Source organism: Mustela erminea, chromosome 4 (genome assembly GCF_009829155.1).
Source record: "Mustela erminea isolate mMusErm1 chromosome 4, mMusErm1.Pri, whole genome shotgun sequence".
In the NCBI taxonomy this organism is placed as follows: domain Eukaryota; kingdom Metazoa; phylum Chordata; class Mammalia; order Carnivora; family Mustelidae; genus Mustela; species Mustela erminea.
Genome location: NC_045617.1, coordinates 123,219,786 through 123,232,410, shown reverse-complemented (window position 1 = coordinate 123,232,410; position 12,625 = coordinate 123,219,786). Strand labels below are relative to the sequence as shown.

The following is a 12,625-nucleotide window of genomic DNA, read 5'->3' as shown; positions in this document are numbered from 1 at the left end:
GTTCCTATTGTTTGGAAGCACAGAAAAGATGTCACCTCAATTTTTTAACAACTTGATCATGAGGAAATGATCTAGAATCTGGGCCCAGGAGTAAAGAGAGCTCCCCTCAGGGCAGGAGAATATGCACCACTTCTTCCATCCTTCAGATTCTGAGCATTTCCATTCCATGTTCAAACACCCTCCACTTTCACCCTCAACCTTCTGACTGAGAAACAAAACACACAAACACAAACCCTGACTGTGTTCTACAAACAAGCTAAGGTGAAGAAGGTATTCAGCTCCTCAGATGGAAAGAACAGAGAGACACCCAAACTACCTTCAGGGAGGTGCTTTTTCCAAGGCTACACAGGTAAGAAAAATAGGAAATGGCTCTCCATCTTGCAAGATGGTCAGTGGAAAAGCTGAGAAGTGGGACACTAAGAAGAAACCTGAAGCCAAGCGGCCAATGCTGGTGGCAAGGTTAAGAACAGTAACCCCAAGGCTAAAATGCCAAAGAAGGGGAAAGCCTACTGCAGCCAATAGATACCCTATCCTAGTCAGAGGGTGTGTGTTCCAGAAGGGCTCTGTGCAATAGGACATATTCAGCAGCTAGATCCAGGGTGGAAAAGAAAAAAGAGAAGGTTCTTGCTACGGCCACGAACTGGTTGGTGGTGACCAGAATGGTGGTACCCACGTAGTTCAACTTGGCCCCTGGCCTAAGAATCATCTGGCTGAAGATGTGTCTTGAAAGCAGTTGAACCTCACAAAAACCCTTTCAGTCAGCACACGAGAAAACCAAGCTGGCATCACTCCTGGGGCCATATTGATCCTCTTCCCTGGGCACCACAGAGCACACCACAAAGGCAAGAGGTGGTTTTCCCGAGGCAGCTGAGCGGTGGCTTGCTACTTGTGACTAGACCCCTGGCCCTCAGTCCTCTGTGTAGAACACACCAGAAATTTGTCATTGCCACCTCCACCCAGACATCTCATGGAGGTGTACTTCAAGAAGAAGAAGCTGCATAAACCCAGACACCAGCAAGGTGAGTTCTTTGATACGGAGAAGGACAAATTAGAAATCACAGGGCAGCACCAGGTTGGTCAGAAAGCTGTGGACTGACAAATTCTGCCAAAAATCAAAGATTTTCCTCAGCTTCAGGGCTTTTTCTGCCCTGTTTTCTCTTACAAATGGAGTTTATTCTCATAAACTGGGGTTCTTACAAATTTCTTACAAAGAATCTAATTAAATAACAGATCCATAGGGAAAAAAAAAAAGAGGGGCACCTGGGTGGCAGAGTCGGTTGAGCATCTGACTCTTGGTTTCAGCTCAGGTTGGGATGTCAGGGTCATGAGATTGAGCCTCACATTGGGCTCCACACTCAGTGCAGAGTCTGCTTGGGATCCTCTCTCCCTCTCCCTCTCTGCCCCTGTTGCAAGGCTCACATGTGCATGTACTCTCTTGTTCTCTCAAAATAAATATGTCTTAAAAAAAAAAGAAGAAGAAGAAGAAGAAGAGGAAGAAGAAGAAGAAGAAGAAGAAGAAGAAGAAGAAGAAGAAGAAGAAGAAGAAGAAGAAGAAGAAGGAGGAGAAGAAGAAGAAGAAGAAGAAGGAGAAGAAATGATCTGCGAGGCCTTGAGGAACCTGGAATGCCATTCAGGATATAACAGTCATGGGATGTTGCCACCTGGCTGAGAGGAGGAAACCACTCTCTATCCTTGAGGACTATGGCAGAAAATCCTTCCTTCCCTCCCTTCCACCCTTCTTCCTCCCCTCCTTCCCTCCCACCTTCTTCCATTCCTTCCTTCCTTTTATCCCTTCCTCCTTCCTTCTCTCCTTCCCTCCCATTTTCCTCCTTCCCTCCTTCCCTCATTCCTTCCCTTGTTTTTGCTTTAAGGTATGATAGTATCCTTAATTTGGGGGAGTATTGCTCTTTAGTTAAGACAACACTCTGCAATGTATCCTTTGAATACATGAAATTAAGGCAGAATCTGAACTGAGAGGCTCACCAGAGAGGTGTTGCATTGCTGAGCACAGTGAGAAGAAAGGGTGTCTTCCATGAGCAGAGAGATGAGAAATGTCCAGAGGGGTCCCCTGAGACAGAAATCATTTTAGGAACAGTCACCTTTGATATGGAATTCTACTGTGTCCCTGTTCTGGGCTGTCTTTTTTTAATTTAATTTAAAGATTTTATTTAGGGGGAGTGGGAGAGGGAGAAGCAGGCCTCCCACTGAGCAGGGGGTCTGATGCAGGGCCTGATCCTAGGACCCTGAGATCATGACCTGGGTAGAAGGCAGACGCTTAATGACTGAGCACCCAGGTGCCCCCCCCCCTTTTTTGAGAGACAGAGTGCACACACAAGGGATGGTGGGGAGGGGCAGAGAGAGCAAGGGAGAGAATCTTAAGCAGACTCCATACTGAGTGTGGAGACTGATGTGGAGCTTGATCCCATAGCCCTGAGATCATGACCTGAGCCAAAATCAAGAGTCGGATGCTTAACAGACCAAGCCCTCCAGGTGGCCCTGTAATTCCCCTTCTTGACTGTGCTATCCACGGTTCAAGCCTCTGCTGAAGCTGAGTTGACCCCTAGCTCAGTGTTAGTTTGTAAAAGAAGGGAGAGGGTGAAGAGGCTGGATACCCACAGGGAAATAGTGAGAGGGAGAAACAAGAGTTGATATTGACCTTGGTTATTAACTGGGGATACAGACTGACCCAGGTGGCACTTCCTGGGTCAGGGTCCTAGACTTCCTGCAACTGTAGAAAAGTGGGGCTCTGAGTCATTTTGTAACTTGAGCCCATGGGTATAAGAGCACCCAGCTCCAGGGGTCCCAAATAGACCAGGTTTAGCCACTTACCACTCAAAAAATCCAAAGGCAGAGACACAAGTGGTCGTGAAACAAGAAAGCAGTTCATTTCAGAGAGGTCAACACTAGGACGGCAGAGGACTGACTAACATCTCAAAGATTGTCTCCAAAGTGCTGAAAATCTTCTAGGTTTATAGAGGGAAAATGTGGGGCACCTGGGTGGCTCAGTGGGTTAAAGCCTCTGCTTTCAGCTTGGGTCATGATTCCGGGGTCCTGGGATCGAGCCTCACATCCGGCTCTCTGCTCAGCAGGGAGCCTGCTTCCTCCTCTCTCTGACTGCCTCTCTGCCTACTTGTGATTTCTGTCTGTCACATAAATAAATAAATAAATCTTTATAGAGGGAAAATGTGGAACAAAGGTTGGTAGGGACGCACAGGCGGCAGCAGAGGTCAGGTGACTCACTGCCTTGGGGTCACCCTTGTGTGGGGGGCCTTGCTGGCTCTAGGCAGTCTTTATTGCTTGAGGGGATAGTGTCAGTCTCCAGCTCTGCCCTCGGGGTCTTTTGCCTGAGTTAAGAGAGAAGCTGGAAAGAATAACTGATTCACTTGGAAAAGAGACTGAGAGGTCCAGAAGGAAATAGTTGAAGTCCTTCCTCAGTTTGACTCTTAGAAGACAGCGATGGCCAGAGGCTGAGAAGCTGGACTTCCCTTTCACTGTGCGGAGCTCTTGTCCCAAGTAGTGCCGGCATATTCCCGTGTCTCTGGGGGATTATTCCAAAGACAGCCCCCCCCCCCCCCGCCCCCGCTGCCGAACAGCTTTGCTGTTTCAAATCTCTTCCCCTTTCACACATTCTTCCCCACCTTTTGTACCTTCTTCCTTGCTCCTTCACTCTCTCCCAATCCCTTCTTCTTTTAAAAAAATATATATATTTCATTTTTTCAATGTTCCAACCCACACTCAGTGCGCCATGCAATACGTGCCCTCCTTAGTACCCACCACCAGGCTCACAAAACCCCTCATCTCCTTCTCTCCAAAACCCTGTTTGTTTCTTAGAGTCCACAGTCTCTCATGGTTCATCTTCCCCTCAGTCTCTTCTTGATCACATTCTTCAACATTGTTTTCTTTCTACTTATTATTATTATTTTTTTAATCTTTCCATCCGACCATCTTTGGTCTTTTCTTCTATTTCCCCCTTCTTTCCCATCTCCTCACCTTACCTACTACCAGATAACTCCTTGCCTTTCTCCCAGTTTTCATTGCAGCAGCTTTTTATTTTGTCCCTTCACATACCGGAGGGCATAAACTTATGGTCCAGTGCTTGATAATCGCAGAAACATAATTTGCTAGCAGAATGTTTACCAAAAATATCAAATCATTTCCAACATTAAAAAATGGCAGATTTCACCTTAAAAAATCCAGATTTCTAGCTTTTAAAAATTAAAACTATCTAGCATGAGGCCTGCATTGATTGCTGGTAACAATTGATGGAGCTGGGTAGGAGCTGCTCATGTCAGGTCACCAGGGTCCCTTGACCTGTCCCGTGACCTCCCTCGCACTGCGGGGAAAATGTCAATCAGCACTTGTCATTAGCTATAGCAGCTTTTTTTCGTTTAGCAGAAAAGTTTCTGTTCCTACCCACATCTTTACTCAAAAGTGGGAGAACAGAGACCAGGAGAGCCTTTTTTTCTCATTTGCATTTCCCTATTTCCCTCAGCAGGGGGCGACGTCCGCAGCCTCTGTTATTAAAGACTCATCCCTCCCTTCCCCCCATTCCCTCCCCCCCTTTTTCCATAGTATATCCTCTGCTCACCTTTTGTTCTCATGAAGGTTAGTATTTAATGCAACACTGAAAGGCTAAGTAACTTCCGGACCACTACTGAAACTTTAAATCTTCAATTTACAGAAAAGTTCTGTGAAAAATCCTTGTATTTGTACAGCGGTGTTTTGTGTATGTTCATAGATGGAAGTAGTTCTTGACAGTCTATTACTTGCCTTGCTATTTGTATCATCTGGCTAACAACCTAGTCATGGGGCTGAGAGCTGACTTCTGGTCACAGAGTACGCCAAGTCAGTCTTCTTTTAGGGTCATCACCGGGCGGGGTGGGGTCATGGCATTCAGCTGGTAGCAACAGAAACTGGAAAAATAATAAAATACACAATTTAGTGCTTTAATTTTTCTGCATTTAAAATCAATCTTGGGGTGGGACCTAGGTGGTTCAGCTGGTTAAGCGTCACTTCGATTTTGGCTCAGGTTATGATGTCAGGGTCTTGAGAATGATTCCTGTGTTCGGCTCTGCACTGGGCATGGAGCCTGCTTAAGATTTTCTCTTTCTCCTCCCTTACCCCCTGCTTCCTTGCAAGTGTGTGTGCGTGTGCACTCTCTCTCTAAAAAGAAAATCAGTCTCACTGTGAGAACAGGGCTCCTGACAGCACAGCAGGAACCTGGCTCCCTCAACCTCCTGAGCCGTCATCTCTAGGACTGGCTGTGTCTTCCTTCATTTCTTCATTTATTTTCCTCTTTAACCTTTACCACATTCAGACATACTATCCAGCAGTTTATTTATGATTTGTCTCCTCCCACTAGACTGTAAGCTTACACGGATTTTTGTCTGTTTTCTTCATGCAGAGTCCCCAGTGCTGAAACCTCCTTGTGTTTGTGGAGTGAGTGAAAAAATGCTGTTGAGATGCCCGTGGGAGCCCCGTCTGCCATGCTTCTGCTCCAGGCAAGGAGAAGTGGGAGGGTGAACTGCCAAGGGGACGCGAGCCTGTAGAGTCAGCCCCAAGAAAGGATTTCTGGAGAAGTCCCATTTAGTAACTTAGAAGGACACCCATTCAACTGTGTCACACACCTGCTTCTACCTCCATGGGAAACTGAGAAAAAAACATTTTTTTAGGCAAAGGAACATTTCTTTTTTTTTTTAGAATTTTTTTTTTTAATTTATTTATCAGAGAGAGCGGGAGAGAGAGCGAGCACAGGCAGACAGAATGGCAGGCAGAGGCAGAGGAAGAAGCAGGCTCCCTGCTGAGCAAGGAGCCCGATGTGGGACTCGGATCCCAGGACGCTGGGATCATGACCTGAGCCGAAGGCTGCTTAACCAACTGAGCCACCCAGGCGTCCCCAAAGGAACATTTCTAAACAAAGTAAAATTGGGCTTCTGTCAGTAGGAGAAATAGAGAATGGGCATCAGGTCTCTGCAAGATGACTGTGGTGCCCTCTGAGTGCTTGAGCTCCACCACGGCCCTATGCCCTGGCCTCCTACTTTATTTACTCTTGTGAGTAATATCAGCTTCCTTGCACTTCACTACACTGTGAGTCTTTAATTCCATATTTACCTTTCACCTGTTGGGTTTCTAAAGGCTTTTTTTTTTTTTTTTTTAAGATTTTATTTATTTATTTGACAGACAGAGATCACAAGTAGGCAGAGAGGCAGGCAGAGAGAGAGAGGGAGGCAGACTTCCCGCTGAGCAGAGAGCCAAATGTGGGACTTGATCCCAGAACCCTGGGCTGTGGGCAGAGGCTCTAACCCACTGAGCCACCCAGGGTCCCCTAACCTGTTGGGTTTCTAAAAGATACTGGCCTATAAAACCAAGAACTATGAATAGTAAGATAACCCCCACCTTTATTACACCAACCATTCAATTTTAGGTATCACTATTCTTTCTGAAACATTCAGTGGCTTAAGCTCAGTGGCAACAAGCCCCTGACTGTGTGTGTGCTGGCACACGTGTATGTGCAAGGGTGTGTGTGCACATGTCTTCACACGTGCACGAACCTGTGTCCACATAGGACAGAAAAGGGGAAGAGGAAAGAAGCTTCTCCATGCCTCTTCCTCTTCCCTTCCAAGGCAGATGTTGTCTGGAGCTGAGAATGCTTTATTTATTTTTATTTATTTATTAAAAAAAAAATGCACACGAAGTCTCCCTGCAGGCAGCTGCAGCCAGCTCCCCTGTATGGAAGTCAGTGGATTTCTCTTCTTCCGGATCTGAGAGTCAGCTATCTGCGTGTGAGTCCTCACTGAAACCCCTACTTCTCTTCCTTCTTTCCTCCATCCTGTCAACGTGTGACTATGGAATGAAAATACGATGAAAACAGACACATTGCACTCTTCAATTCACACCAGCGGCTTCTGCTAAGACACCCTCTCCCCCCGCAAGCGTCCTGCTGCAGGAGAGACGGAGACAAGCTCGCCGCGCTTCGCGTCTGATCACTCCGGGGCCAGCTAAGTCCGCGGTGAGAGAAGTCACCCAAGGCGGGACTCAGGAGATGGACGGTTACTGAACGCACTGCGAGGAGCAGCGGGCAGGACAGCAAAGGAGAGACTGTCCGCCAGGGGGCAGTGGTGGGGGCTACAGTGAAGTCGGGGAGTGAGGAGGGGTGGGAATTTACGGAATTTTCCTTTTTTGGTACCTGTGTCCATTTTTAACTAGCGGATTGGTCAGCTAGGGCTTCTGGCTGTTTCGAGGTGGGTCACCTGAGGGTCTGTTTGTACTCAGTCTGGCTGTCACCGCGGGCCATTCTTCCTCACTCAGGGTTCCAGGGCTCAAGCCTGTTGCCTACTAGCAGCCTCTGCAAACCTCACAGAGGGTACCACCCATACTGTACTCCCCTGAGGGATGCTTGGGATATCCTGGCTCCTTCTAGATTGCTTCTGCAGGTGTGTGACCCCATCCTCTCTCGATTTAATTCCATTTTAGGAAGTGCTGTCTTCTGATACTGGCACCAAGCAGGTATGAACTGTTTCTGGAACCTCTTGTGCACTGGCCACACTTTTGAACGTAGAGGACCTATGAATGTATGAAATAATAGATCTGCCCCCCACCTCTTTTTAAATTAAAAGTAGGCTCCACGCCCAGTGTGGAGCTCAGGATGGGGCTTTAACTTATGATCCTGAGATCGAGACCTGAGCTGAGATCAAGAGTTGGAGGCTTAGCTGACTGAGCCACCCCAGGTGCCCCATAATTAGATCTATCTTAAAATGCTCACCAAGTAATGAACGTACACAACAGTTATACAGCAGAAAGGTTTTTTAAATAATGGTTCAGCCTTTTTATCAAGTTAAACCTCATAGAGAAAGAAGCTCACTATATAAGAAAAACACAGAGGTGGAAGTTCTCTGGGTGAAGAGGGCCAAGGAGTTGAGCCCTACCCACTGCATACCCATCTGGATACTCACCAGAGTCCTGAGAGGCCCTTCTATGTGATGAAGTTCTGGGGGGGGGGGGTACAAGGCGCCAGCTTTTGCTTTGTCCTCAGCCAGCCTCGTGCTCCCTCATCATATGGATCTCCATGGGTCCTTTGAACATGGTTTGCAAATGTATAGGGTGGTGAAAAGAACTCAGGCTCTAGGTTGGGACATGGGGTGCGTTCCTGCTTTGCTGTTAGCTATCTGAGTGACCCAGGGCAAGTGAAACAATCCACTCACTTCCTGTGAGCCTCATGTCCACATCCACAGGAACAGGAGACCCAGCCATGCAGGTGCCTGCACCTCCAATGGAGAATTACTCAGATATCCCTTCCTCCTCATCTACTCAGAATGTCCTTTCCCCGCAGGCTCCTCCATCTTGTGGTTTGCTGTTTATCTGGACCGTCATCTATCTCCCACATCAGCGGAGCTGATTGCTGCCCCAAACTCCATCATTCTCTTTGCTGGAATCCCAGTCTTGTCTGGGTGACCACATACTACCTCAGAACACTTCCCTCCCCAGACTCCATTGCATCTAGGGCTGGCCACATGACTCTGTGGCTAATGAGTCTTCCGCAGAAGTCAGTTTGGCATGGCTTTCGGCAATTCAATTGTTTTCCTGATTTAAAAAAGAAAAGACAGCTTCTGTTGCAACACGCCTTATGCTCTTTCCTCTTCCTTTCTGCCTGAAATGTGGATGTGGAGGCTGCAGGCAGAACGGCCACTTTGCACCCATGAGGTTGAAGGATGGACACGTATAGGTGGGAGGCAGCCACTCAAGCAGCACTGGGGACGGTATTTTACCAAACTCCAAGGACTGGACCAATGTAGCAGTGGTGTCTTTCGTAGTGAGCACTGTCCTGTTTGGAGAGCTGGATAGAGGTGGGGTCTTGGAGCCACTAATTCCCATCCTGCCTGGGACACCTGGGTGGCTCAGTTGGTTGGATGACTGCCTTTGGCTCAGGTCATGATCCTGGAGTCCCGGGATCGAGTCCCGCATCAGGCTCCCAGCTCCATGGGGAGTCTGCTTCTCTCTCTGACCTTCTCCTCGCTCATGCTCTCTCTCACTGTCTCTCTCTCAAATAAATAAAAATAAAAAATCTTAAAAAAAATTATAAAAAAAAAACAAAAAACCCATCCTGCTTGTGATGGTGAGAAAGGGAAATCCAAAGAGGCTGGGTCTCAGCTGGGCTGTATGAAAGGCTAACGGGCTAGTGAGCTTGCGTCTTACCCACCTCCTTGTAATATCCTAATAATCTTTCTCCCATGATCTTGACTCTGTCTCCCTGGCTATCTGTATAGTCTCAGTATTTGGCTGTAGCTTTGAGAAAATTTTCTTACTACTATTCTTTGTTTATTTTGCATTTCTCTGAAGATATTCTTCTGAAAGCTTTTAGTCATTTGTCGTTCTTTTTTCTCTATTACTTGTGTGTCGTCATTATTTCTTGCTTATTTCTGCCATATGCTCAGTCCCTAAAATTTGATCTACCCTTCAAGGTCCTTCTCAGATGCTTTTATGAAACCAACCTGGATGGAGACCTTTCCCTTCTCTGGAACCCCACAGCACTTAGTTTCTGTGGCTTCTGTGATCATCAGCAAACTGGCAGGTGCTTGACTAGATTTATTCCTTTTACTATCCTTTAGGTTCCTCATGGCAGGGATTGTCTTGTACTGCCTTTGGCATATACTTACTTGATAAGTGTTCATTGAATTCAACTGGGAATTCCAACTTTGGAAAAGAAGACAGACACACTAAACATGATGCATTTAAACACAGTGGAGATCATTTTCCTCAAGAAATGACTCCTATACAGGCCTTTGCCTCATAGATATAGGACTGGGGGGAAAAAAGGCATGGCTGAAAATCACCTGCTCAGGGAATTTTTCTTCAGGAGAAACACAAGCTACAAAAGAAATCACCATCACCTCTCATCACCTGTAATAAGGAAATTCTGAATAACTCTTTCCTGGGGGCCCACTGAGTCAGAGGTCCACACCTGGTTAGGTAGGTAGCGGGTGTGATCAGGGAAGAAGTGATGAATATCCTTTAGGCTTCAGCACCCAACATCAGCTGCTTATACAGCAGTGATGCAAGTTTCCATAGGCAGAGTCCTTGCTGTTGTTCTGAGTGCTTTCATACACATGCCCAAACAGGACAGAGCAAGGGTAGCTGCCTAAAAAGGAACTTGATGGAACAGGTTCAGAGGATCTCTCCATTTTTGCCCCAGAAGAAGAGCCTACTTCATGGTGGGAACATGGCCCGAAAGGAAAAGCAGAACTTCCCTGCCTTGACAGTTTCCGCATTGACATGTCTAGCAACCAATTAGATGTGAGAATTAGAAGCTCAGGAAGTAGGAAGTGGGCTGAAGAGTAGATTTTGGAGTCACTGGCATGTCAGTGGGGATGATGATGGACAAGGTCCCCCTGGGAGGGTATGGAGGAAGGCGAGGATGGAGTCCCAACACTTAGGTGGTGAATAGACAACAAGACTCCTGAGAAGGACAGCCAGAGAGGTTAAGACTAGGTAGAGAGGCAGTTATGGAAATCAAGAGCTGAGACTTCTGAGAGGAGAGAGAGAGGGAATGAATCATCACCAATGAATGCAACAGAGTTTCTGGGAAGGGAAGAATCACAAAGTACCCATTGGATTTGGAGGGGGACACAGGGAGTGGATACATGGGACAGAGTGGAGACAGAAGGTGGATTTCCAAGGTGCCACAAAGGAAGGAGAAGCAAGGGGAGAGTGGTAGACACAGAGGTAGGGTGACAGTCACCAGCTGTCAGCTCCTTCAGGGTCCTTCCTGTTTCTGGGCAGCCCCACTTAGTGACTGAGCAGGACTTGGGTTGGAAAGGCCTGGCAGGTTCAGCCCAACTTGATTTGCTCTGGGGGTGCTCACCATAGCTATCTGAGATCTGCAGGCCTCCCTCTGCCCTGCCCTGCCTGCTTCCTCCCTTTACTGTCAGGTTGACTCCTAATCAACATCTTGCATTTCGGATTCTATCTATCTATCTATCTATCTATCTATGCTTCCGGAGAACCCAATCTCTGACAGAGGGGTGGAAACAAGTCTTTTGAAGAGTTTATTGGGAAGGAGAAAAGGGTCTCTAAATTTTTTCTTTTTGTTTTAAGAGCAGGAAGGAGGAGGAGTCTGAGAGGGTGTGCTTGAAGATACGGGAGGGGGACAGGATGGTTAATAGACAAGGCCTGGGGAGAAGAGAGAAGATGGATGTTAAGGTCATCCTTGATTGGCCTGGAAAAAGGAGGATATTTTGCCCACTCTGAGATTGAGGCTGAAGGCATATTGATCTAAATCTGAATTTAGATTGTTTTCTGGGGTAGTCGAGGAAATGAACATTCTGTTCAGTGACTTCAAAGATCAGTTGCTAGAGAGAGGAAAGGAGGAATCCTTGAGGTTAAAGTGGATAAAATGCTTTTACCCACAGTGAGGATTTGGGGGAAGCAGGGCAAGTTTTAGCTGAGCTGTATGCAGAACAAAATCTTTGGGCAAAACCCATAGAACAAGAGAATGGGATCTGGAATGGAGAAAAGAAAGACCCACTTCTTTCTGTTAGAATCTGTTTGGTGACTAGATGCGTTTTGGGTAGATTCCGGAATCTAATGGATTTTCTATCCTTCAAACTCTGTGCCATCCTCATATTTGCTAAACATATCCTTTATATAACACAAGTCATGATATCAATACTGAGCAGGGCAGGACTGAGAACCCCAGCACCTTGGAATTCTACTATTTAACCAGTTCCGGGTTTTCCTAACTGTATAGTTACAAATTCCAGATTTCTCCATTTGTTCCAGAAGTGTATAATTTGAGATGTCACGAAATACCTTAATCACATGCAGACCCTTGGTCTACTAGAGTGTCTCAGAAATTTCTATCAGTCTTAACCCTAACAAGACAACATGAATCAAGACTGGCATGACCTGCCTTTGTTGAGCCCCGTGAGCCCCTGGGGCCACAGTGACTTCTCCTAAGGCCTAACAAGACTCTTTTTTGTGTCTCTGAGGATTTTTGCCTATGGTCATTGTCAAAGTCACTGATTTTCAACATTCACCTTTGTTCCACCTTTGGAAGTCAAAGCTACCTCTGGCCTTGCAACAACTGTCACGATTCCTCAAAGATCATTCATTGATGGTGACTTGGTGATGCTAGGAATATCCAAGTGATGTTTTTTGTGTACTCTGACATGTAATCCTTTCATAGTAGGAAGTTTTAACACATTTAGTGCAGCTACAGTTTTGTTTTTTGTTTTTTTTTTAGGTGTTGGGTTCTGATCCCTGCTTACCAATAGTCATTCTACCCTTCCCACTCAAAGGCATGCTTCGACTTCTTTTTTTTTAAGATTTTATTTATTTGGCAGAGATCACAAGTAGGCAGAGAGGCAGTCAGAGAGAGAGGGGGAAGCAGGCTCCCTGCTGAGCAGAGAGCCCAATGCCATGCGGGGCTCCATCCCAGGACCCTGAGATCATGACCCAACCGGAAGGCAGAGGCCCAACCCCCTGAGCCACCCAGGGCCCCCAAAGGGCCATGCTTCTTATTGAGAAGCTGTAAGCAGACCCCGTATGAGTGGCCATGAATGAGGGGATGTATCCCTTTGTCCTTTTTCCTTTTGTCATAATCAGTTGCACATCATCTGAGACCAAACTT

The 12,625-nt window shown here is 46.7% G+C and overlaps 1 pseudogene; it reads left to right on the top strand.

Annotated features, from left to right (window-relative positions):
- Nucleotides 1–385: 385 nt before the first annotated feature.
- On the top strand, nucleotides 386–1,223 carry LOC116589421 (annotated as a pseudogene).
- The last annotated feature ends 11,402 nt before the right edge of the window (nucleotides 1,224–12,625 follow it).